The sequence below is a fragment of the Lonchura striata genome, chromosome 9, assembly GCF_050655825.1.
Source record: "Lonchura striata isolate lonStrDom1 chromosome 9, ASM5065582v1, whole genome shotgun sequence".
Lineage (NCBI taxonomy): Eukaryota > Metazoa > Chordata > Aves > Passeriformes > Estrildidae > Lonchura > Lonchura striata.
The window spans coordinates 9,704,386-9,729,431 of NC_140711.1; the positions used below are offsets into that span (position 1 = coordinate 9,704,386).

Below are 25,046 nucleotides of genomic sequence, written 5' to 3' on the forward strand. Positions count from 1 at the left end.
TGTAAAACTTCAGCAACCATTGCTACAAACTCCATATGATAAAACTCAAGCTGCTCTCAACTAGAGCAGTTAGAAAATTATAGAATGTGCAGCTTGGGAATCCCCTCTCTAGGCCTGAAGGCTTGGCTGAGCAGTAGAGGAGTGATGAAGAGCTAGGAAGAGGGTGCCAAAGATGTTCTAGTCATTGAACACATCTTATATAAAGCAATTTTAAAGAAAATATAGAAGATGTTTTCTGCCCCCATGAAACAAGGACCAGTGTGCCCCCTGCCAAAGGAAAATCCCAAATTCCCTGGGCACAGAGCAATTGCCACCTTTTGCCTGTGCTTTACTAAGTGTCTCCTGCACTCTTGAGTTCAGGGCACTCAGCCAAGGCTGCACTGGAGGTGATCTTCGTGTGCTCCTCTGACCCACACCAGAGCTGCTGAAATGCACTTCAGCTCCCTCACTGCACTCACCCCTGCTCCACAGCACCCTGGGTTCTCTCCAGAGGAAAGCAGGGCATGGGAAGGGGTGGATTGCATCCCCACAGAGAGTGAGAGGACGCCTGTGAGGCACAGGACATAGCAATCCAAGCACAGCCCTGTTGCCCTGGGCTGGCTCAGGAAAACACACAAACCTCTGAAACATGAGGTTCTGACTTTTCCCTACTGACAAGAGAAAAACATTCATCTCTCTCCTCCTAGTTTTCTAGCCACTGGGCTGTTGTGCAAAAGGTCCATTGCACCAACATGACTCTTGGAGAGAAACAGGGAGTGAGCCCGAGCAGTTTCTGCAAAAAAGGCTAAGGCAATTTCCTTCAGGGGCCATAAATCCCAAGTAGAGAGAGGCACCTCCTGGCAGCACTGAGAAAAGCACCTGTGTGTCCTGCCTCTCAAGAGCCCCATTCACCCTCTGTCCTCTTCCATGTACTTGTTTGGGGTTAGCAATCACTGCGACCCCCTGAAATCCATCCTGAAACACCCAGACCCTGCCCCTTGCTCCCAGGACCTGACTCAGACCTGTCAAGCCCATCACTAGCCCCAGCTGCCTCACAGCCAGTGGCTGCCACACTGATGGGTCTGAAATCCAGCCCCTCTGCCTCAGTTTCCAGGCAGAAAACAGGAGTGTGCCCACTGCCAGCCCTGAGCACCTTTGCATGGGCCCATCTGCCCCTGCAGATACGGCAGGACTCACGAGACCTCTGCAGACACCAAGGGGAGCCAACAAAACATCCTCATGAAAGACAGCAAGACTTGTGCCCCAAACCTGCAGAAAGCCTGGCAAATGGGCTGTTTTCACACAGGCTGCAGTGGTTCTGGGAAGGGCAGGTTTCCCCAGGCAGGCAAGGGATGTGCCACTGTACAGACAGCACACAGGAGCACCTTCCACCCTCCAACACCAGCACAAACTAGCCAGCCCCTGGGGCTGAGCCCAGTGCACAGCAGGCAAGTCCCTGGAACAAATCACCTTTCTGATCATCTCCCTTTCAGGAGTTTGTTTAGAAGAATGAGACAGGATTGCTAGGACAGGGCCATGACACCTGGAAAAACACTGCTTTTCACTTTTAGCTAGAGCTACGCCAATCTTCATGGTGTTAATGCATCAGTGATGCAGTTTCATTCTAATTTGCTTTGCTGGAATTCTTCACCAATCTCTATGTGAAAACGGAGAAAAATAAATGGCTTTAAATATTCTCCCACCACAGATTCTGCTCTAGTGGTCAAACATGCTGAGGAGTTGTCAGAAATACTGTAGAAACCAGCAGTAAATACTACAGCAGTGCAAATTCATCCAGGGCACAGCCTCGGGCCTCCAGCTCCAGCCAGTGATTACAGCCAATAATTCCACCAACTCTGACAACATCAAGCCATGTATTTCAACAGATAATCAGGTTCAAAGGCTTTCCTGTGGATTTGGAGGCCGGGAAGCTGGACTACACCTGACAATCACAGAAGAAAACATCAGTATGTGTTTTCAGAGGGCAAACCTTACCAGTTATTATTAAAGAACATGTAGTCAACTAACTTTGCATTTTTACTTACATAGCAACTAAGAAAAAAAAAATTCAAAACCTGAACCAAAATACTTAATTTATTCCACTCTAAAACACATAATCAGCTGGTCAGCTCTCAATCTTCACACCGAATCCTATCCCATTCCTCCCAGCAGACATCAGGAAAATCCCCAGAAAGTCTCTTTAGTACCATAATGGGCCCTGAAAGAAATCACCACAAGAAAACAGCTCCAGTTCACAGAATAAGATGCACATCTGCTGATGGCAGCATCTCATGGTGATGGACACCCTCATTTTGCCAAGTTTTGGGCACTTAGACAAGTGCACAGGCTGGGACATACCAACAAACAAAATCTTTGAGGTTTTGCTGCCTTTGGCATTCAGGACCTCCTTTGAGGATATTGTCTCACAGGTGATGATGATGTCTGAGGTTGTCCATGCACCCAAATGTTACCCCTCTCTGCTCTGTGCTGTGTTTGAGAAGCACAGTCCCTGCCAGAGGGATACAGCTGCTGGCCCTTGGCTTCTTGACAGCACACTCAGATCATGGAATTAGTGGGCCAACCTCCGAAGAAGAAAAACCCAGGCTCTATGAACTCTGTCATGGTTTTCAGCATGTTAATTATTTCACTTTCAGGGATAATTATGCACACATTGCAGTGTGCTTCTGTGCCAGAGCAGGAACTATCTCTCACACAAAAATGCTCATGGAGGCCAAGCTAGTAGGCTCTCTGCTTATCTTTTGGAAGGAAATTTATGTTCCTCCAGTGTGCATGTTGCTCCTGCCTTCCATGCAGTGCCTGACTGAAGACAAGCCAAAGAGAAAAAAGAAGAAACATCATCATTCTGCTTTTTTTGTTATACAAGAAGCCAGTTCTCCAGGATTACAGACTCAGCTCTATAATGAATTATTTATCCTAGGAAAACAAAAATGTTTTATTTAAGATGACAGAAAGCCTGTAAATTTGCTTCTTATATATGCATTGACTAATTAGATTAATTAAGCATGCATACACTTCTGAACAATCAGGCAGGTGGCAAATCATATTTAAAAGAACTTATAATATTCCTTCTCTCATCCTCACACTTGATTAAATGACATCCATTCCATCAAGAAACCAGGGCAGAAAATAGCCTATTATTTGCAATGTGCTGTACCATTATTTTCACATTTTATTTACTTCTTTAAAGAAACTGCAAGACAAATAAACAGCTTCCAGCAGCTAATCGTCTTTCATATGAGACCCCAGAAATATAATTCACTGTGCTGCATTAAAACAACAAAACCTGGTAACGCTATTAACACCGTGACTGAAACTGAAATCTGTGAGATAAAGTAGCTCTGTAGCAAGGCTGAGAAACTGTGCTGAAGCTCTTGCAGAGAGTTCTCTGAAATTTCTCTATTTCATCCTGTGAAGATTCACACAACCTTTCATTTTCTCTTCAAGCAGCAAAACAAAAGAAGGGAATAGCAGGAGATTTCTCCCCTGGATCTACAGCTTTGCTGCTTTCGACAGCTGCCAGCACACCCAGAGCCCCCCAGGATGCTGCAGCCAGCTTGGGAAGGGAAAGCCCAGCCAAGAGCTGGGCACCGAGCTGGGGGCACAGCCCAAGCCCTGGAGATGTGAGCCCGGCATGGTGGCCCTGCACACCCTGTGCCAGCAGGAGATGGGGCAGAGCTTGTGTGGGCATCTCAGCCAGCCCTGCTGCCCTGGGACCTGCCCTCTCTGCACCCACAAGCCAAGTGACAAAGGCCATCCCCACCTCCAGCCAGCCCCAGCCCTCACCATGGCACCACTCACGGGCGAGACCAGAGCACGGAGCAAGAACAGGAGCATAATGGACACTTCAGCTGGTTATTTACCCAAAACCAAGGCAGGCACCCACAAACACCCTCAAACCAGCCCAATCTGAATGGAAAGGGTTTAGCAGAGTCTTTCCTCATCTTCATGAAGTTAAATGCTGAGGCTTTCACTATGAGTTAATGACTGGTTTGCACTACTCCTTTCTTTGTGCGCGCTGTCGCTAATCAGGAGCAGCGAGCTACCTCAAAGCCTCATTACTAGCCAACAAAAAAAGCCAATGAATCCTCAAACAGAAGTTTTGCTGCAGTGGCATATTGCCATTTAGCTGGAGGGAGGCAGGAGAAAGCAAGTCAGCAGCGACATATTCTGTGCATCCAGCTGGGAGAAAAAGAAAACCCAAGTATAATACCGCATCTTATCGGAAGTAGTTAATCTGACATAACTTACTTAACAAAAATTACAGTCTATTAAAAAGGCATGTAAGCAATGCAGCTGAAAACAAGTCTACACGGGAATCAGCTAGCATAATTATGGCTGGCTAAAAAACAGCAGAGCCAAAAGAAAACTGCATAATTTACCAGCTGACAAATGTTAACGACAAATAGAAGAAAACAGGTCCTTGACAAAGAGGAAATAATAGCTGCTTACTTTGGAGTTTCTCTTCAGGACTCAAATATTTTTATCTGGGGAAAAAAAAATTTAACACTAAAAAAGACCATCTTGCATCTTTGCAAAACAAACAAATCAGCACAAGATAAGGTCTCCATGGGAGGGGTTTGAACTGGCTTTGGTCTAGTGCTGGTTACACAGAGGTTGCAAGTGAAAAAAATATATTTGTGCCTGAAGTCTTACAAGATTAGTATTTTTCTATTCCTCCTAACAAGGTAATCATATACTTTGCATAACACTGAGCATATGAGCAGCCCTTCTGGAGCCACACTTTAAATTCAGGACACACTGAGCTACTTTGCTGAGCTGGAGCCACGGGGAATGCCACAGGGATTGTGCTGTATGTTTTCTGCAGACAGATGAGAGCTGTGAGGGTATAAGCACCACATCCTGCTACCCACAAATAGTGTGGAAAAGGAGCCATTGTCATTTCCAGGTGTTACATTTTTGTTGCTTAGTTTTAGGATAATTTCCTATGCTGGAATTACAACAGTGCAGTTCTCACACAGCAGCCTTTAGGCCAGCAGTTCTAGGGTGGCCTGCACAGAGGTTGGAGGTCCCGTGCTCCTTATTAAACTCTCTTTTATTTTTTCCTCACATTAAATGCAGCCAAAATTATTTACTTGTAATGATGTATCTGCCACATGAAAATTAATCCTGGATGGGGGTCAAGGCCATCCATCTGCAAAAGGAAAAACTGTCCTGCAGCAGAAGGTCCTGGGGCATAAGGCACAGTACAAGAGCAGGGCTGGCAGAGAGGCAGCTGGCAGAGTTATCTTGGGAAAGAGACAGGCTAAAATCTAACCTTAAGGACTAAATAGCAGCTTGATTTTTAAAGGTATACTGGTGCCTAATAAGGAGCTAGTAGGATTTCTTGCATCATTAGGCCTCCAAATACCATGGCCTGAGGAAGCAAGTATGCCCATTATGCTCTTGAATCGTCCATGTGCTTCACAGTCCGACTGTTACCTAGATGAACACATGCTTGGGATAAATATACACCACATTTTCATGGACTAAATTGTTTGATCATACTTAAAAAAAAAAAAAAGAGGGGGTGGGGGTAATGACATCATTGTTACAATGTCAGTGATCAAGATCTAATTACTAGAACCTAATTTTCTATCTGAAAAAAAGAACCCAGAATGACAAGTAATTATTTTACACACTCACATATTCACATGGTCTTTCAGGAGGCCAATTTTCCACAGCAGAAGGCAGTCATTAACAATACTCAAAACTGTTACACATAATTAGGATTTTTGGAAAGTGCCTCATTAGACACCTAAATGCACAGTTCTGTTTATAGGAGATGTATTTTCAGGTAAGAGAAATCTTGTTTAGGACAGGAAGGGGCACAGGAAATAGGACTAAAAGTGATATGAAACAAGAGAAAGTCCAGAAATGAGTAATAATCAGAAGAGTCTTTTGATATTTGTAAAATTATAGAAATCTGTCAATGAATCTCATAATCAGAAAGGGGAAGAAAAAAAAAAAAGCTGAAAAATGGTCAAGATTAGGTACAAGGACAATCTATAGAGAGAAAGGCAAGGGTTGTGTGCATGGCAAACACCCAGCCCAGGACCAGGGTGCAGTTGTGTCTCCCCTGGACTGGAAGCCAGCTCCTGTGCAGCTGTGTGCACTCAGCCTCTGGCCTCGTGTACAGGGCTGTGATGGTGTGGGTTAAACCACTCAGCCTCCTTCTTCAGAAATCTCACACCATTTCACTCTGCTAAACCACAGGTTGCAGAGAGCTCTGAGGATTCCCAGGGGCACTTCAGGCATCTTTTCAGGAAAGACATATGTGTCCCAAGTGATTTTATAGCATGATTCCCAGCTGCCCTGGCTCAAGAGCTGACCCTTTATTCTATACTTTCAAGAAAACATAACTTTATTTGGTGTATATACCTTATAAAGGTATTTTGGAGGAATGAAATAACTGGTGACCAAAATAAGTTTTTTCTTGAACAAATGCTCCTCCTGCACAGATTAACTGAGCAAAGAATGGGAGCTGCAAGCATGGGAGGAGGAGGTAGCACCTTCAACATCTTTACAAAATACTGTAAAGTGTGTTTTCACAACTCTGATAAACATGAAAAATTAAATACAAACATTATAAATATATGTTGGCACAGAACATGAAACATGTATGTAATAACCTTAGCAATTTTTGCTTCATGTACTCTAGCCTTCAAATGTAGTTTCTCTGGCTTACCTGACTCCAGCATGAGCACTGCACATTTCATGTCTGGGACTTTTTTAATTCCTCCCCCACTCTCCTTCAGAGGTCAGTCTCAAGTAATAGCTTCTGCATTTTAGCTTTCAGCAATATTTCCTCTTCTCTTCTCCTGCTGCTCAGGTCAATCATCTTTTCCCACTGAGGTTGGAAAACCTGCCTGCTCCTTTGCTTTCTAATTACAATCTTCAATTCATCTTCCTTCACTTTGATTCAACTCATGAACCATGTTTTTCTTTTTTCTTTCTCTCTCTACACTAGAATATGCTTTTTCCCTTCTCTCAGGATTTTTTTACAGTTAACCAGGGTAAAACACAACTAATAACTAGCATTTAGATCAATTCAGTAGATCCTGTCCCTTCCTGAGTCACCATGCAGTTTAAGCACACCCTGCTGCACATTTATTATGTGGAAGGAGCAGCTAGAAATTTCAGCCTGTAGCAGAGAACCACGTGTGTGGTGCTTTCCAAGTCTCACTTTCTCTTTTTTAGCCTCTTACAGCAACCACAAGCCCAACTTCCAAGGCCCCACACTCATCCCCCATGTTGCGTGGCCAGAGGAGAGCCTGCTGCTCCTGTCAGGAATGCTGCCTGCTTCCACCTAGGAGCTGACAACAAAACAGAGCAAGAAGCTGCCAGAGGAGCCACCTGATGGTGCACACAGCAGGGCTCTCCTGGGTCCCACAAGCCCAGGAAACATCCTACCTTTTGATCCTTGACAATGGTATAAGCAGTCTTGCAAGTGGGGTTGAAAAGAAAGAAAATCCAAGAAACTTCAATACACTGCAGCTGTAAGATTTAACAGTCTGCTTTTTTAAATAACTTTATCAGTATAGATATGTATTAAAGCTTTCCTGAGTATATACATTTCCATCTTGTGAAGCCAAAGTAGCTTTGGGAATTGCCAATAAACAAATAATTCCTTTTAATCCTTGTCTTTTCAAGTTCTCTTTAGATTTTATAAGTAACACAACCAAAACATCAGTGTTATTTAAGCAAATTTAATCTCTGAGTAGTCCTGAAAGACATGTTACATTTAATTGACTTTATGTGTCCTATTCAGAGTTTTCCAATGCTATCAGCAGGCTGGCCAGAGAACATTTACTAGAAAGACCCTGTCAGAAGCAGTAACACCACCCACCCCTCTGGCTGGCTGGTCAGGATGGGTGCCAGCTTTCCCCAGACTGTCACAAAGTGCTTCAAAACTTTGCAGCAGACACTTTTCCTGCAGCTGGGTCAATGCAGACGGTGTGAAAAGAGGCTGTATCTTTAACACATTGCTTGAAAGCTCAGTGGGAAGGAAGGAGACTCTTGGGGTGATGGATGCAGCACCCTTCAGGACACACAGAAATTTCCATCTTTTCCCTGTAAGAACCCCCAGTACCCCGCTCAGGACACAGGTGAGCAGCAGCCTCTCTGCACCCTGGTACCCTGGTGCTCCTCCTGGCCAGCCCCAGCAGCCTGGTCCCACCAGCCTGGAGGGAATGGCACCAGGCAACACCGAGGCTATTCAGAGCCCTCTTGCTGGAGCCAGCTGTACCAAGCCAGAATCCACTTTCCAGTCTGTTCAGGCCACTTTTTCCCCCTCCTGACAATTAAAGCTAATATAAAGACTTTTATGAGACCTTTGGAGCCAACAAGTCCAGCGATCTCCGTGTTATGACAAATACAAGATGCATTAGAGTGTCTATGTGGATTGAAAGCAAAGAGGTCTCGTGACTACCAAGAATCAGGAAACATGGCCATAAGGGTTTCCTTAACCCTTTTTATTAAAGCCCACATTCTTTCCATGCTGCATTTTTCCAGTAAAGCAAGCAGAGTACTGCCACAAAATGTGGCCATAAAACAGAAAGTAGTGAAAACAAATGACATCTCCTGTGTGTTCCCTTTCTGGGCTGTAGTTTTGCACAAAGTCAAGTTCTCATTAACACTCAAAAGGATTTGCAGTATCACCAGCTCACATAGAGAGAGGAGAAAGCAGAATTCATTCCATCAATACTATTCACAAAATATTGAGCAACTAGACCCACAACTAACAGGGAGTAGAAACTTGTAACAAACAACATTCCTTGGGGTAAGGCCTGAGACAAAAATAAGAGTTCAGGATACCAAAAATCAGATACTCCAGAGTAAGTAATGGAACACACATTTAAGTGAAAACTGGTACACTGTATGGGAACATTGAAATAAAATATCACACAAAGATCATGCTTCTTGTCTCAGTCAAACCAGCAGAATCACAGAATGGTTTGGGTTGGAAGGGACTTTAAAGATCACCCAGTTCCAAGTCCCTGCCATAGCAGAGACACCTTTCACTAGACCAGGTTGCTCAGAGCTCCATCCACCCTGGCCTGCATTAACATTCCTAATTATTTCATTGGGGATATGTTTCCACAAAAATTCTGTGCCACACATGCTACAGAGGAATGCACATGGAAATCTAAAGAGTGTATTTCTGTCTGCCCTCCTTAAATAGTATCTTAATCAAAAACTTGTGGCAGCTCCCTCATCAGAGAATAGAAAAATAATTATCAAAATTCATGACAAACTGGTAATCACAAGTCACAGAAAAGAAGGACGGAACAAGTTCCAAGGCAGTGTCTAGAAGACCTGCTCACATAGCAAAGGAAACAGAGAAAACCACATATCTCTGCTGAGTTTTTCTAGTAGGTTAATTCTGAATAATAGAGTTTCAAAATTAGGCTGTGCAGGCAGGTGTAACCGTTACAAAGACTGATAGGCTGTAAAGCACCAGTGTTCCCACCTTAAATTAAATATCTAGTAGAATTTATATTAAAAGACATATTAGTTGGTTTCTGTTAGACTGTTGTGAACTTTCCATTATATAGTCTGTAAAATATTTTCCAGTAGACTGTTTGCTGTCCTAATTATACAGTGGGATATATAATCTATATCATTTGTAGTTCATTGTCTCCTTGGCAGTTTTCCAGCAGTAAAATAGTAAATCCATTGTATGTTTTTAGGTCAGTAAATAGCTCAAAAAAAACCAAATTTATTTTAAAGATCTAATTATCCTTTTTGTTTGTTTTTCTTACACAGGAAACTTTTTAGTCTGATAGAGATCAAGTCAGGATCAAAATCGACAGTTTTAAGACCACCAAATCTAGAAGAGAAAGATTATAAAATACCAATTTGGGGGATTGTGTTTAAAACTGGAATTGTTTAGGTTCAAAGGACAGTGAATTCATTAAACAAGCTACTAATAAAAATCGTTGTGGCCTTTTACTTAGTTTTCAATGTAAAAATTATTTGACATTTGCATTACAAACTCTGTCCTCCCTAAGGGAACAGTGATTTCTCTGTACACTGTGTATGCTCTCTGGAACACAGAAAGGTTACTGCAAGGCAATCAATCATTCCAACCACCCAGCAGCCTTGTAAACAGCCAGCCAAACTGTTCACTCCAGGTTGCCTTGCAGCTGCTTTTCGATTTGTGCAGGGTATAAATACATCTGCATAATCAATATTGTAATTTAATTCCCACCCTCTAATGCTACTGTAATTCCTGGCAGATTAATTCTTAAAGGACTGCACCTGGAAAGAGCAGAGGATTATAACAACAGCTCAGTACTTTTTAGGGCCACCAGGAAAATGCTCTCAATCACAACAGGCTGCTCGTGCCACAGTGATGACTGCTTAGTGGCTCCATCACAGCTGCCAAGTGCTTACAGTTAGTTTTATTCTATAAATAAATCAGCCCTGAGCAGAATAAAATTTCAACTGTGATAGTATTAATAATAGTAGGGAAACAGCAAACATGCCCCTGTCCCAAGCCCTGTGACTCCCATCAGCCTTGCTGCTGCTCCTGCCCTGAGCCTTGGTGATGTTGTGGCTGTGAAGGAGGGAGAGGAAGGAGAGGAAGGAGAGGAAGGAGAGGAAGGAGAGGAAGGAGAGGAAGGAGAGGAAGGAGAGGAAGGAGAGGAAGGAGAGGAAGGAGAGGAAGGAGAGGAAGGAGAGGAAGGAGAGGAAGGAGAGGAAGGAGAGGAAGGAGAGGAAGGAGAGGAAGGAGAGGAAGGAGAGGAAGGAGAGGAAGGAGAGGAAGGAGAGGAAGGAGAGGAAGGAGAGGAAGGAGAGGAAGGAGAGGAAGGAGAGGAAGGAGAGGAAGGAGAGGAAGGAGAGGAAGGAGAGGAAGGAAGATAGATTGATTCCAGGTGCTCCACGGCAGATGAAAAGCTTGCACAAGTGTCAGTTCCCCTTGATTTTCAGACAGTTTCTCAGTCAGTTCACAGTCCCAGCTCCACTTGACTGGGGCATGCTGTGTCAGGACATGCCTCTCTGAAATGTCAGCCTGCCAGGGTCAGGGCGTGCAGAGGGGAGCACAATTTGCTGTCACGCTATCCCTGCAAAGACAGGCCAGCCTGCTCCTGCCAGCAACAGTTTTGTGAACACAAATTGTTACACAGAACACACAAACAGAATTACTCAAGAACCAAAATATTTGTGATACTATTCTGGGGTGTCAGAGTAAAGAACAGCAGAAACAAGAAACATTTGTTCGTCATGAAGGCAGTTTTTTTTTAAGAAAAAGCTTATTTTAAAATCCCAGGAGGAAAACTCCTCAAAGGCTTTTCAATCCTAGATCTCAGAGTACCTGATAAAAAGCAAAACCACAATTTCTCCTTTTATAGGCAAGTCAAAAGGTATAACAGACTTATCAAGGGTCAACATAGAAATGGAGAAGAGCCAGAAATAGAAACCATTCCCCAAGTGTGGCAAAATGGTTTTCCAAACCCTTTTCCAAACCATGGAACTCAGAATCAGAATGAATATACCTGTATACATATATATATATACACACACGGAACACTGCTAGGCCTCTGTCAGGCTATCACAATTCTGTATCTTTTCTTTTAGAGTCTATTCAGAAGTGGTAACATTTAAGGACCAACCTCAGCAGGTGAAGCACACGTGCTGAACCCAGCAATTGCTGACAGTTTCAGTACTGCATTCCGATTTCACAGGGTGTGAATAGTTTAGAAGAACTGGGGATTCTCCTCATGTTACATTAATTATTTACCACACTAGTGCCACAGACTCAGTGCTTCAAGAGAAACTCCAGCCTCTTTAGGTCACTGTCCTTAAATTACTTTCCCAAAAAAATAAGAAAAGAAAATCAACAGAAAGACCACAAAAAAAATGCAAGACTATTTATGTAAGTTTAGCTCACTAAAAGTCCCATTAATGACAAAAGGGCCATTGTGAAAATGCTGCAAGTTTTCAAAGGGGTGCACAGATCACTGGACCCAATGCAGCTCTGGCATGCACCTGCAGCTCTAAGCATTCTTAGGGCAATAAAAAGTGCTACTAGAGATACTAGTTACTAAAGTTACCAGTTACTAAAGATATGCAACATACTGGAGCAGGAGAAAGCATGCACTGGTTCAAGCTCCACAAACAGAATTTCATCTCTTTCTCTCTCTTACCTTCCTACACTGAGCTCACCTTCCTCATTGAACTCCCAAGCAGCTTCCTCAGCTGAAGAAATCAAAGAGCAGCACCCCCGTGGGAAGCTCCGTGGGATAGTCAGAAAAGCAACCTGTGAATCAGAAAAACCTGTGTCTGTACTCCCTGCTCCTCTTTGTACAACCACCCCCACCACACACACAGGTATTTTCAATCCAGCATTACCACAAGCATTATTTTAGGAATTGCTTTTGAGCTGAGCCATGCAATACATTTAGACAGTGGAAGTGGGGGAAATGAGTGTCCAAAGGGGCAGGAGTAAAGCAGACCTGCTCTGCATCCCTGTGTAAGCAGCTCCTGCACTGCTCTGCAGGTACCACAGTAGAGTCACAGGTGGCTGGCTCCCAGCTTTGGTCCACGTTGAACGGGTTAGAGCTGTCTCACAGCTTCTCTCTCCTGTGCTCCAGGAGGTCCATTCTCATGGGGTGTCTCAGATGATTTACAATGCTCATGGGGTCATTACTAACAGACCTTCTCACTGGTCAAAAGCAAGACTGTACAAAGCCCACAGGTTACCTCATGTGAGTAAACATGTTAAAAATCTTCTTATTCTAGCCATAGTTTTTGTCAGTTGCCAGGAAGGAAACCACCCCAAGAGTACCACCAGGAAAGAAACAACAGGGTTCATCAAATGAAGGGCTATCATCAATTTTTTTTTTTTTTTACATTCACATTCTAATTCATAGAGATCAGATTCTCCAAAAGAAAGCTGCTCTGGAGCAGAGGATCTGTCCTCTGCCATCTGTATTTGTTAGCAGGGAGATCATGTTTCTCCCACTAAAATCAAGCCTCTCATTCACAGGCACTAACAAAAGAATAGATTCTTCTAAAGGCATCCAAAAGAGCAGAGGAACAGAGCAAGCCCAACTTCCATTACAGATGAGGCAAATAAAACACATTCCTGTCGGCACCACCATCCTAACTCTCATCTCACCTGTGGCAATTGCACCTCAGAATAGCTCAATTCCCTTCAGAGATGTTGCTATAACACTTGTCAATATAAATGGGATCAGAAGCAGCGTGACATTGAACAGCAACACAGACTGGTGCCAACCACCACTTGGAATTATTGTTTTTTTAAATTTACATCTGGGAATATTATTTTGCATCTTATATAATCATTAGCAGTTTACATATTCTCTATATTTTTAAATACTGCTATATAGCTTTAAATGAAATAAAAAACATACAAAAAGGAAAGATATCTAGACTGAAATGCCCCTGGAATTACTTTGAAAAGTCATTTTTTAATCTTTTTTATATCACAAAAAGATACTTTATTTTAAAAAAGTGCATTCAGGTGATGAATCATGGCCTCAGCAGAGATTTTACAGTCTGTGATTGAGTCATAAAGAGAACAAAGCTGAGAACTGAGCCAGGGTAGCTGGCAGTTGAGAAGACAAGGACACAGGCAGCAGGCTGGGGGTGAAAACATACCAACACTGCACAAAGGATAAAAGAACAATTATCAAGGCCAAATAGAGGCATTCATCTCTCACAGTCCAACCCCATGAGACTGAATATAAGCTTTTCTCTTTTTTTAATGTTTCATTCTAATATGATATTGACAAAGATTTTTATGTCTTCTAATGTCTCCCCTGAAGAAGCCTGATGCTGTTTCAAAATTAATGTTTCACGTTACATACCTCTCTGTTTTTCAGGAAACATAGAAATTATACTTTTTCAAAAGCTTCACACAGGTTTTGGATTGTCCCAGATTTCAACTTTCCCATCAGTGGAGCAAAGATCATGTACAGCTGACTTTTTCCTGTTTGTTTAAGTGATGTTTTAAGAATTGGAGGTCTGACACTTACTTTGAGGGTAGGGCTAGGGAAGTGTAAATTTTATATTTATGTCTTCTCAGCCCTAGGCCTTTGCATTGACCAATTTATTTTTTCCACTTACTTCAAGCCATCAACCTTTCTCTGCCATTAGCTCTGATTTATAATGCCTAAGAACATAATCCAGTCATGAATCTTTCTTGGGAATGCTGTTGTGGCATGAAAAAAGAACCCCATTTAGTACTCTTCCTTGGATAGGAAACATGAAGTTTCCAGGGCCATCAAAATCATGAGAGGCTCTTTTGTCTGACATTCCCACTCCAGCCCTTACCAAGTATCTCCTCAGCAGAGAGCAAGAGCATCAGGCACACAGGTAGGGAGGAAAGGGATTTCCTGTCTGACAAAGCTGATTTCAAAACACTCCCTTCTCACAACCAGATAGAACAGAGTCCTTTCAAACCTTTCCCCCAACAGGAAAGAGAAAGACCAATTAACCAAATTAACCAAAAGCCAGAATGAGGGAAATCCAGAGCTCAGACTCCCAACCTGAACTGGGCAAAGCAGTCCCAGCTTCTACCAGAGCATCTCACTTGGGTCATTCAGAGGTCTCTGTGCAGCCAGCCCCTCTCAAATTTCCAGCTTCAAATTAAGAAATCTTATTATTTCCTGTCTCTTACTGAGAGTAAATAATTCTGACAAATCCCAATGTTTTGCACCGAAACACTTCTTATTAAAATTCCACATCTTGTTTGTTGTCAGCCCATGCTTCTGTCACATATTTCATAGAGCTGGTATGGGGTAGGATATTTATTTTAAAACAATGTAGAGGAAGGCTGGAAAGTGTTGCCTCACTAAAACTCAAAGCTTGCAAAATGAGGATTGCAAACAATGAGAGCAGGATTTATTTATTCAGTCAATTTCATGATCTCTGATGTTATTCCTTACTTTTTCCTGTCTTTAGCACTTGGCCACTTCTGCTGTAAATCGTCTACACAGAGTGGAGGAGGGCTGTAAAGTGATCTCAGGATTTATTACACCACTTCTGCAGGATAAGGTTCTGTGATGCAGAATACAGAAGATTCCTATGGAAACCTGAGCACTCTTTGGTCATTTTGATCTTTTCAGCTAAAACTTTCTGAAGTCACTTAAGTGACATAGGAGTCTAACCCCTGAGCTTTCAGTGCAACTTGTGCCTCACTGTAAATTTTGCTTTTCAAAGGGAATTTAGAATAAAGATATAGATGCTACATGGAAATATCAAACACAGTTTGCTTAAACATTGTTAGAAGAGTTTTGCAATGTGATTTTATAACCAGGAGTCACCATTTCAGTCTGAACTGTTTGGTAATTTAATATAGGAAGTGCCCTGTATTCCTGTGCAGTGTCACATCATGTTCACCTGATTACCAGTGAAAATTCATCTTGGACACTGCAGTGCAATGAAGAGCAAATTAACATCCACTGATCTGCCACTTGTCATAAAAAGTCTTGCCAAGAGTTCTCACACGTCCCTTCTCTATTGTTTTGGCCAATCAATAAAAAGACTTATCACTGACTTTCACATGAAAATGGAGAGGAGTGAGCGCTTACTCATCTTGTAAAGCACTGTGCTCTTCTGAGAAATGTTTGGCAGGTTCTGCTTCTTACAGTAACACTTTGTTTTAATGGCACTTTAATGCTGACTTGACAGTGGAAGTCCCATAGAAACGTTCAAGGCATCCACATTAATGCTAAATAAAAGTCATTATGATTTTAGAGACACGCCAGGACAGAAACATCTAATCTGGCAGACTCCCGGGGAGCACGAGTGGGAGATGCTGGCCAGCCTTTGGAGCAGATGCAGGAGTCTCCTGCAGGACACAGCACTTTGCTCACCAAGGGACCCAGCCCTCCTGAAGGCTCCTTCGCAGCCACTCTTGAAACCAAAGCTGCTCCCAGGGCATTCCTGGGGCGAAGGGGCAGCAGACAGGCAGGCAACAGGAGCCCGAGCTGCAGACAGCACTGCCTGGAGCAGAGATGTTTGGCCAAGGATGAGCCACTGTCACTACTTCAGCAGCTTGGAGCAGACAGAGATCTTGCTGTTGCACACACTGATAGTTTATCCTTAACAGGCAGAAGAGAAATGCAGCATAAAATTTGCTGAGATTTGGACTGAAATTCAAACTTAATGACTGTAAATCTTTCATGGTTTGAATCCCTTACTAGAACACAGAAACCCCGTGTCAGTTGCTGGATTTATTCCCTGCTCCTGTTTCCTCCTCAGTGAGAGGGGAGTTACTCCTGGAGATTCCCTTACTCTGGCTACTAGTCCAGAGAGGGGGCACTTGTACAACTACGTACAGAAAGAGATGTATTAACACACTGGTATGCTCACTATAGCTGGAAAAAATATAAAGATCTTTTTTCAGAGGGTCAATGAAGCTCCAAAGGCCAATACACACTGACTGTGTGTATTTTACATGTACATGCATTTTTCTTTTCCTTCCCTCCACACACACCTGAACGAGCACAGAAAAAACAAGACACACAAGTGGTTCTCCAGTTTTCTAATTTTTTTTTTCTCCCAAGTTAAAGGCAGATTTTCAAGAAGAGAAGGTATAAGCCAGGCAAAAGTAAGGTCATGCAGCTACTGAGGGGAGTCCCACCTTTGGAACGAAGAATAGGCTGGATCTTGAAGCAGGAAAGTTAATTTTCCTTCCAAAACTTGTCTTTTAAATGCTAAATATTGCTGACCCCGACACCTATACCTATATCAAATTACACTTTTAATCTTACTCATCTCCAGCTCTCTATTTAAACTGCTTTGTCTTAAGCCAACCCTAAACAAGCCATCAGTTTTTGAGTAAGTCATGTGTAAAAATCACCGGTTGAAAGCCGAAACACTCCAGCTGCTTGCAGCATATCAGCCTCATGTTTCAGCATGACTTCATGGGCAGGGGGTAGCCTGGTGTGCAATTTCCCATCATTTGTCTGCCCCACAAGGTTTCTCCACTGAGGCTGCTGGACATTTAGAGCTCAAATAAATCTGAAAAATTAATCCTTACCTTTCTTCAAAGCAAACTTCTGTGCTAGGAGAAAAAATTATTCATAAAGAGTGGACACGCATAGCCCTCACTGCAGTATTATTTCTGATCACTGGCTACTATGACACTGGTAGGAAAATACTGCCAATTTTAAAAATTTAAGCAGCTTAATTAAATGACCTTCATTTCAAATAATACAGACCAAAAGTAATTAATAAAAGTGATGCAGAAATCTCCGCAATAATATTTCATATTTACTGTTGGAGAAATAATCCTTTAAAAAGGTCAAATGGGCTCCAAAGGTGCAATTGAAAAGAATAAATTCTCATGCAAGTTTAAATTCAGTTATGGGCTACAGAGCAGGTTCCAGGCAACGTCTGTATGGCGAGACAGCTTCCCTGTTTGCAGTAAGTGCAGAGACAGTTTCTCCATCTGAAAAACAGATAATGGTGTTGACCTTCTTTGTGCATTCCTCTGACATCCACTCATGAAAAAGATGCCATAATAAATACACTTTCTCCTTAGACTGTAATCCTGTGAAGTTTCTGTGCAACAAAGCTGGAGTTATACCATCTTTTTCTGCTCCAGCATACAGACTTGTTCTTGAGAAAAAGGCAAGAAAAACAGAGAAGAAAACATCCTGCTTAGAATAGAGATATTCTTTGTTAAATCACAAAAATCAGCTAGGAACCAAGCCATGGGGGTAGCTGCCAGCACTAAGCCATCTCCTTTTCCATGAACAAGCCTGAAGTGAACAGCAGCTCATGAATCATAGCTCTATTTAGTTAGAAAACATTACATTTTAAGAATTCCAGAAGCTGGCTGCTGTCTTCTGCAGCCATGGCAGACCTCAGTAGGTAACACAAGAGTTGTGCCTTTTATTGTACAGATAAAAGAGTAGAGACCAGAATATCATTAGCCTTCATTTCATAGTCAAAAATCAGGGCAAATATTAGAAACATCTCCCTAGAGCAGAGCACAGAGCCCTGGGACATATCCATATCCACTGTAGGCCAGGACCTCAGATTTGCCTTCAGCAGCACGGGCCCAGAACTAGAAATTTCCTCATGAACACAGAAGGACACACTGTCAGGCTTTTTGTAACCTCTCTTTTTATATACCTTTTAAAACACATTTAGCTCTCTGCTGAAAGGCACAAAGTGCTTTGCATCAGGGACTGCCCATTAAAGTCCTGACTGCTTTACGGATGTCACGACAGATTCAGTTTTTCTAAGCAGCCCACAGATATGTTTTTAAAGACTATCAAGCCTCTACTGTGATTCAAAAGTTGAAGCCACAAAGCAAGTTCAGAGCCTAAGAAATAAATCACATGGCTCATTTAAAATGTACATCAAACAGTTTTACGTTATTTGAAAGCACACAGAGATACGCCAGGTCATCTTACTGACAGCATGATCTTCCTTTGCCCTGGGTGAAAAGTTGAAGCACCCAGTGGAGGGGCTAAAACACTGTTCTTTTACCCCAAGAACAGAAACACAGAAACAGCACTGGCAGCAGTGGGGCACAGCTCCCACAGGGGCCTGGCAGCATTCACTTCAGCTGGGAACTGTGGGATCAGCACTTCCAAAGCAGTGGATGAAGCCATTCTTCATGCCTCTCCCAAGCCACAGCATCCTCTATGTGAGGCTGCCAGGAGCTCACAGGCCACTTCTCATTATGCCCACCTAATGCAGCTGCAGTGTGTGATGCATTTCCATTAGAGATGTAGGGCATCTGGGTACTGCCAGCACAGCTAAATTTACCCACTGAAAGTTGCAGCATTTATTTAATAGGAGACAATACAAAAATCCACTTTATTTTTGCAGTGTCTTATTCCAGTCTATAAGATTTCTTCCCTCAGTTTCAAATACAGGGAGTGAAAGCTCCTAAGGAGAAAGCTTATTTGCTAAAAACATGATTTCTATGGCTTTTCAGGACTTGAGAGAAAAAAAGGCAAGAGCATAGAAAATTAAAAGGCAGGAGAGCTAGCATATTTGGAATAGTATTATCCAAAAGTGCAGTTCCTATATTGCATGAATCCTGTCCAGCCTCAGTGGATTATTAGGCCTGAGTTTGATAGGTTAATAGGAGAGATTACAAAAACTCACACATAAAACCAGCAGTTGGGAAGGACAGAAATTCATTTCTAGCATGACCTACATTCTTGAGTGGGGCAATGTTAAATCTGCGAGGAGAAGGTCAAGAGCACACAAAGAAAATAAATCAAGGCATCGCTATGTGGACCTGTCTAAAGGTTAAGGATCTAAAGGATATGCAGATACTCTAACATATAAACAGCCCCTGGGGGATAATTGCTTAACCAAGTCCATTTGAGCAGCTCTGAACAGATGGTTTAGTAGGTATATTGACTATTGCTGTGCTTTGTGACACTATTTATTACCTGCTGAGACGGGGAACAAGTGATACTGTAGACACGTAGCTGGTTCTCTCTCTAATCATGTTCATCCTTGCAATATCCAGTGACCCAGAAACACATTCCCAGAGGTACCATCTCCCACAGGCAGCAAGTACATAAAGTAACAACAGATAACTTCCTGGAAGAATAAAGCCTGAATAGATTAACCACAAAACAGGTTGTTTGGCTGAATTTTCTTCTCAGTGTAATTTACAGCTGTACTGTTAAATGCACCTGAGATAATACTGAAGCTGCTGGAAGTATATAAAAGGCTCATCAACTTTATTCTTGGCCCTGAATGCAGAGCCCATGGCTGCTCATCTTGTTGGCCCAAGTTTCCTCAACAAATGCTTTTCCACTTCTTCCAGGCATTGCACATAGCAATATTGTATGTTTTACCTGAACTTCTTCCAGCTCAGACTGGGAATAGGCTCACACCAGTTTATTTAGGGCAAACACGACCACCATGGAAGTACAATGGGGAGAAGGCCAAGCTCTCCCTGCTGATCCCATCAGGGGACCAGGGAGACAAAAAGATTCCTGCCTGCACAGGTGGCCAAAGCCAGGTTTATGCATCACTAACTTCCCTGTTACAACAATGGTGAGCAGTAAATTGGGTTACACTCCTGTTGCCTACAGTGTAACAAGAAATGATGCTTGAAATGAATCAGCAATTTGAATAGGACACGTAGTAGCTGTGTTGGGCACAAGCTCAGAAGCTGTCAGCTCAGAGAACTCTTACTGGGACAGTGACTTTTCAGTACTGACCTTCAAAACACCCACTTCTTGTAATAATGTCCTGCAATTCAGCCCTAAACTATTTTTCTAGGATCTACTCTTTCAGAATTACTCATTCCAGTCAAGCTCCTACAATTTGCAGTTTTGCTCTTTATCTGTGCTTCAGGTTTGCAAACAAGTGCACCAAAGATCACCCCTGTCCAGCACAGCCATGAGTACCACCCCACCTCCTTCCTGTCAGAGCCAGCTTTCCTAAGGGAAAACTCTGAGCCAATAAAACCTGAGTCTGACATTTGGGTGGGACTTTTGGGCATCTGGCACACATAAGGGTCTGCTGGAGAGCTCAGCCATGTCTGCAGTGTACAGACATGCACACAGCCCACACACTGCACCTGAGCCTGTCCATGAGCAGCAGGTTTTCTGTGCCTGTGCTGCACAGATTGTTCATGGGAACAGGCTGAAATGAGATGTCCCAAAAGCACTGCACTCATGGTACATGTGTTGACCATATGTGTAGTGTGTTGCAGTGAGATCTGGCCCTATCCCTTCATATTTGACCAGTGGCTTTGCTCAACCAAGAGGGATTTTGCACCTTGGCACACCTCAGCATCACTGTGCTGCAGGGAGGACACAAGAACAGTGAGGGAACCAGAAACTGAACAGACATTAGTTCAGAATACCAAGATAGAGCAATTTACAGCAGGAGTACAAAATAAGGTGTCTCTAATGGAAGACAAAAAGACTCAGTATTTTTTTGATCAAAGCTGGAGCAGGCAGCCCAGTGAAAGAAGACACATGGAATATTTAGGTTCCTTGATTTCAGGTTCTGGGCAAGCACAAAATGCTCAGAGTTAATTCTTTAGGTCTCAATGGGCTAGGCCAGATACTTAGATCTGGAATTGAGAAAGTGGGCTGCACTGGCCTGTGATCAGATTCCCTTAAACAGAGGGAATGTCATCATTCCTGCTCGTTCAGTACCTTCCCCCCATAAACAGACCTTTTCTTTTCTAAGCCGACACAAGAAAATGGTTGCCAAAAAAGAATTCAGAACCTTGACAATTTGGACAATCCTCCACTAATCTTCCCTTCAGGGTGCCCACAATCCTTTAAAGCATGACAAACTGACAGACACAGCTCCTTTATGCTCTCTGGGCTCTATATCTTTATAAACTGGCTCTTCTGTATGCAGCAGAAAACCTGGGAAGGCAGACACTGCCAATGGAAGGTGGAAACAGGCATATTTAGCAGCTCTTGAGGGGCCACAAGATGAAAGGAAAAGATCTGTGCAAAATAATATGACTCTTCAGGTACAGAGAGGGGAAAAAAAAAAACTACTTCAGCCTTGTTGGAGAAGAATCCCACATGCCTGCTAATCTACCTACCAAAGGTTAATTGACACTTAAAAAAAAAAAAAATTGGAAGGCACTCAAAGCCAAAAAAGCAGCTTGCCAGAGAGCAGAATCCTCCCCCCACGACTGTTCTGCTGGTTTAGGTGTTATTTGTACCAGAGCCAAACTGATATGCCCTTGACACGTGCAGAACGTTACAGCTCCAGGCAGCTTTTGGTTCAGTGGGGTTGAGAAAGTTGTGTGTGTAATGACAGCCGAGTTCATTCTCCCCCTCCTTGTTTTATCTTCTTTTTAGGATTATCTGTGTTTTGATAATGCCACCCTGATGCTTCCAAACTGGAGGGGGAACACACTGAAACACACCAGCTGCTAACAAGCTCCTTCTGAGCTGTACCCAGCATAGAGAAATTCTTCTATGGATTGGAAAGACACACGTCAAACTACTTTTAAGAAGCCTGACACATTTCCAACTGCAAATTTCACACCTTTTTTTTTTTCTTGGCTATCTGATATTGAGTTCAAAAATATTGCAGTGATAAACCAGTCACCTGCCATATGGCATTCCAGTTGCTGAAGATGACCAAGCCTGAGTTCACCAATTATTTTTCATTCAGACACCGGAAACAGCATTATAACAATGTGGACAGAATGGATATCATGCTGTTGGGTAACACACTGATGCAGACATAGCCCATTATGTTAAACATAAACACACACACATATATATATATATATATATAATAGTTTTCCTCTCAGTCTTGATTTAGATATTAGGGCTATCATGAATAAACTTGGAAGATGAGAAACAAGAACTCTAAGATATCCATGTAAAACTCAACAGTTGAATTGTATTATCAAAGAGAGGTTTTTCATATATTACTGCACATAGTAGAGTAAAAAGTAGTACAAGAATTGGACAACTTAATACTAAGATTGTTTCCGAATGAACTATTACATGAACTCTAATACCACTCCCAATTTTCATTATTATATATATTATTACAAGGGACCTAAACAAAAAAACAAAATATAATATGAATATCTGAAAACAGGACCCTTCAGTTAAACCAATTTCCACACTTATTCATTTACTTTGTCTTTTTTTTATTATTATGGCCCTAAATTTATGTCAGCAAATACATATGCTGCACCTGTGGGAAAGCAGAATTAAGGTTAACATCTATGCTTGAAAAAAGAAAAAAGATTGCTTTTAAAGATTATAATTCACAAGCTGTGCATACTAATGCTACTTCATCCTTCTCAGCAATTAACAAAGATGAAAAGAGAAACTGGCTAAACAAATAGACTTTGAACATCCTTTCATCTATTTAAGAAACTGGTGGGATCTTATTGCCATCACTTTGCTGTGTTTTATAGCTTCCTGAGAATCTTAACAAAAAAAAAAAAAAATCAATCTGCTTGGAGCAAGTCCTACAGGTATTTTTCAAATTAGAAATACCTGAAAGTTTATCATTCCCCTCTCTTTCATAGAGCTCTTGACAAATATGATTGGAAAAGATTGATATTTTGTCTCCTCATTTCCTGTACTTGAAAGATATTTTCTCCATGAGTCACTATTTCAGCTTGTCATTCTTCCATGCTGGGGCAAGCAGGAACAGCTCCTGCCAAGAGCCAGCCTCTCATCCTGAAAGGCATCCACAGCAGGGATCACCTGTGTGGAACACAGGGGGATAGTCACTTGGGAAGTGATAGTGGGAGCTGAATAAATCCTGGGAGAAAACACTGCTAGTATAGCAAATTAAAAAAAAAAAAAAAAGGGGGGGGGGGGGGAGGAAGCCCCCTGTTTTGTGTTCCAGGACAATTAAATTATCACCACTTGCACCAGTAGTAACAATGGTGCCTGCACGCATGCAAAGGTACAAGCAGAGTAATCATACAGCAAGATCAAAATATCCATATCAGAAAAGCTGCTGCTCCTCATCTGACAAATTAGAGAATCTAAAAATGCAACTACTGATTTTTGCCCTTGTCCAGGAATTTTTTAGTCAGGATTTGGGGAAAATGAGAATTGCAATGCAAGAGTAGAAAAAATGTAAAATAAAATTGGCTTTAAAAAAGAAAGTACCTCACTTAACCTCTTCCCTGTCCTCACAAAATCAAGGAAAACTTGAGATGAATCTTTAAGTTCACACTGTACGTGACTGACAGAAGAAGGAGAAAAACATAAAGAGAGAAAGGAAAGCAAACCCTCAGTGGGCTCTGACACTCTTCAGAAATTCAGAATCTCAGCAGTCTGCTCAGGGATACCAAATCCATGTTATCACTGTGGCAGATGACCTCGAGCACAGGGCAAAGCCCAGGTGAGGCCAGGGCAAGGCTGGCACAGGGATTCAAAGCAGGCACTGAAGAGCTCTTCCAACAGACCTCTTAACACTGCACAATTTAACATTCCCGTATTTAAATGCTCTGCTGAAAGAAGGCTTTTGTTTGGAAAGTTTCTGTCAGTGCTCTCTTTTAATGGGAAATCAATATATCATTTGTTTTCTAGAAAGTAGACACCTGTCCTTCAGGACTTGTGCAGCCAAGTTTTGCTCTGCTGGAAAATTGAGTAGTTTTGACCTAACTTTTCTTTTTTCATGAATGTCACTTTCCTTACCCTGGGAATAGGAGTTAAGTGAAAAGAAAAGGGAATGAACATTATGGTATAAGTTATACCTAGTACTAACCATGGCTGAATTACCATCTCTTAATTATTTTCAATGCTGGCAAAGCAGAAACCCAACGTGCGCTACAAAGTGATCAAAAGATAAGAAAAATGTGATCTGATTCCATTGTGTTTGGCTTTTCCACCAGCAGCAGGAGGAAGAAGCAAGTTGATAGGGCTGGTTGCCAAGAACTCTGCCCTGCAAGTAGACACAGATGAGGCTTGGCAAAGACTTGGCAACAGGAGGGCCTCAGAATAATCTTCTTTCATATCAGTTCAGGTCACATAAAAGAAACCTTGGTTCAAAAAATAAAGGAGTGAAGTGTCTTACTCATCCTCAGAATAAAGTGAGGGGCTCTTGGGCTTTCTGAAAGGAACTGCAGGGACAAGAAACAAGAGGCACGCTCTGGTCTGTTCACAGGCACATGCAGCATTCACCACCTTAGGCAGACTGGAACATAAAAGCAGCCTGAAGAAAGCAGCTTGAACCCCTCCTTCTTTTCCTTCCTGAATTACAGTCAAAACCATGGCCTTGTTGCAAGGTGTTTATTTACAGCTGCTTAGAGTAGAATGCAAACAAACATCTTGTAACAAGCTGCTTGATGGCTTCCCATTACACATCCAGCGCTTAGCACCGCTTCAGCAGGTACTCAGCAGTGCTGCTGAAAGCCTCAGCCACTGCGAGAATATGCAGAATTAAATCTGATGTCATTTGCCCACCTTCATCCTTCTTCCCATGGAAGGCTAATGTTCAAAGACAGAACATCTGATCTGCAATCTTAGTAAGAAATAAATCACTGAACAGTCAATGATAAAAAGGGAACAATTTCAAAAGCAGCAGTTCATATTCGCAAGGTACTAGAGCTGAAGAAGTAAAAGTATGAT

General features: G+C 42.3%; 1 long non-coding RNA gene across 1 annotated transcript in view; it reads right to left on the minus strand.

Annotated features, from left to right (window-relative positions):
- Positions 1 to 24,817, minus strand: part of LOC146766631 (uncharacterized) — a 51,622-nt gene extending 26,805 nt beyond the window's left edge. The window contains exon 1 of the long non-coding RNA XR_014957305.1: positions 12,169 to 24,817. This is a non-coding gene — a long non-coding RNA (uncharacterized LOC146766631). The remainder of the gene's footprint in view (positions 1 to 12,168) is intronic.
- Between the last annotated feature and the right edge of the window lie 229 nt (positions 24,818 to 25,046).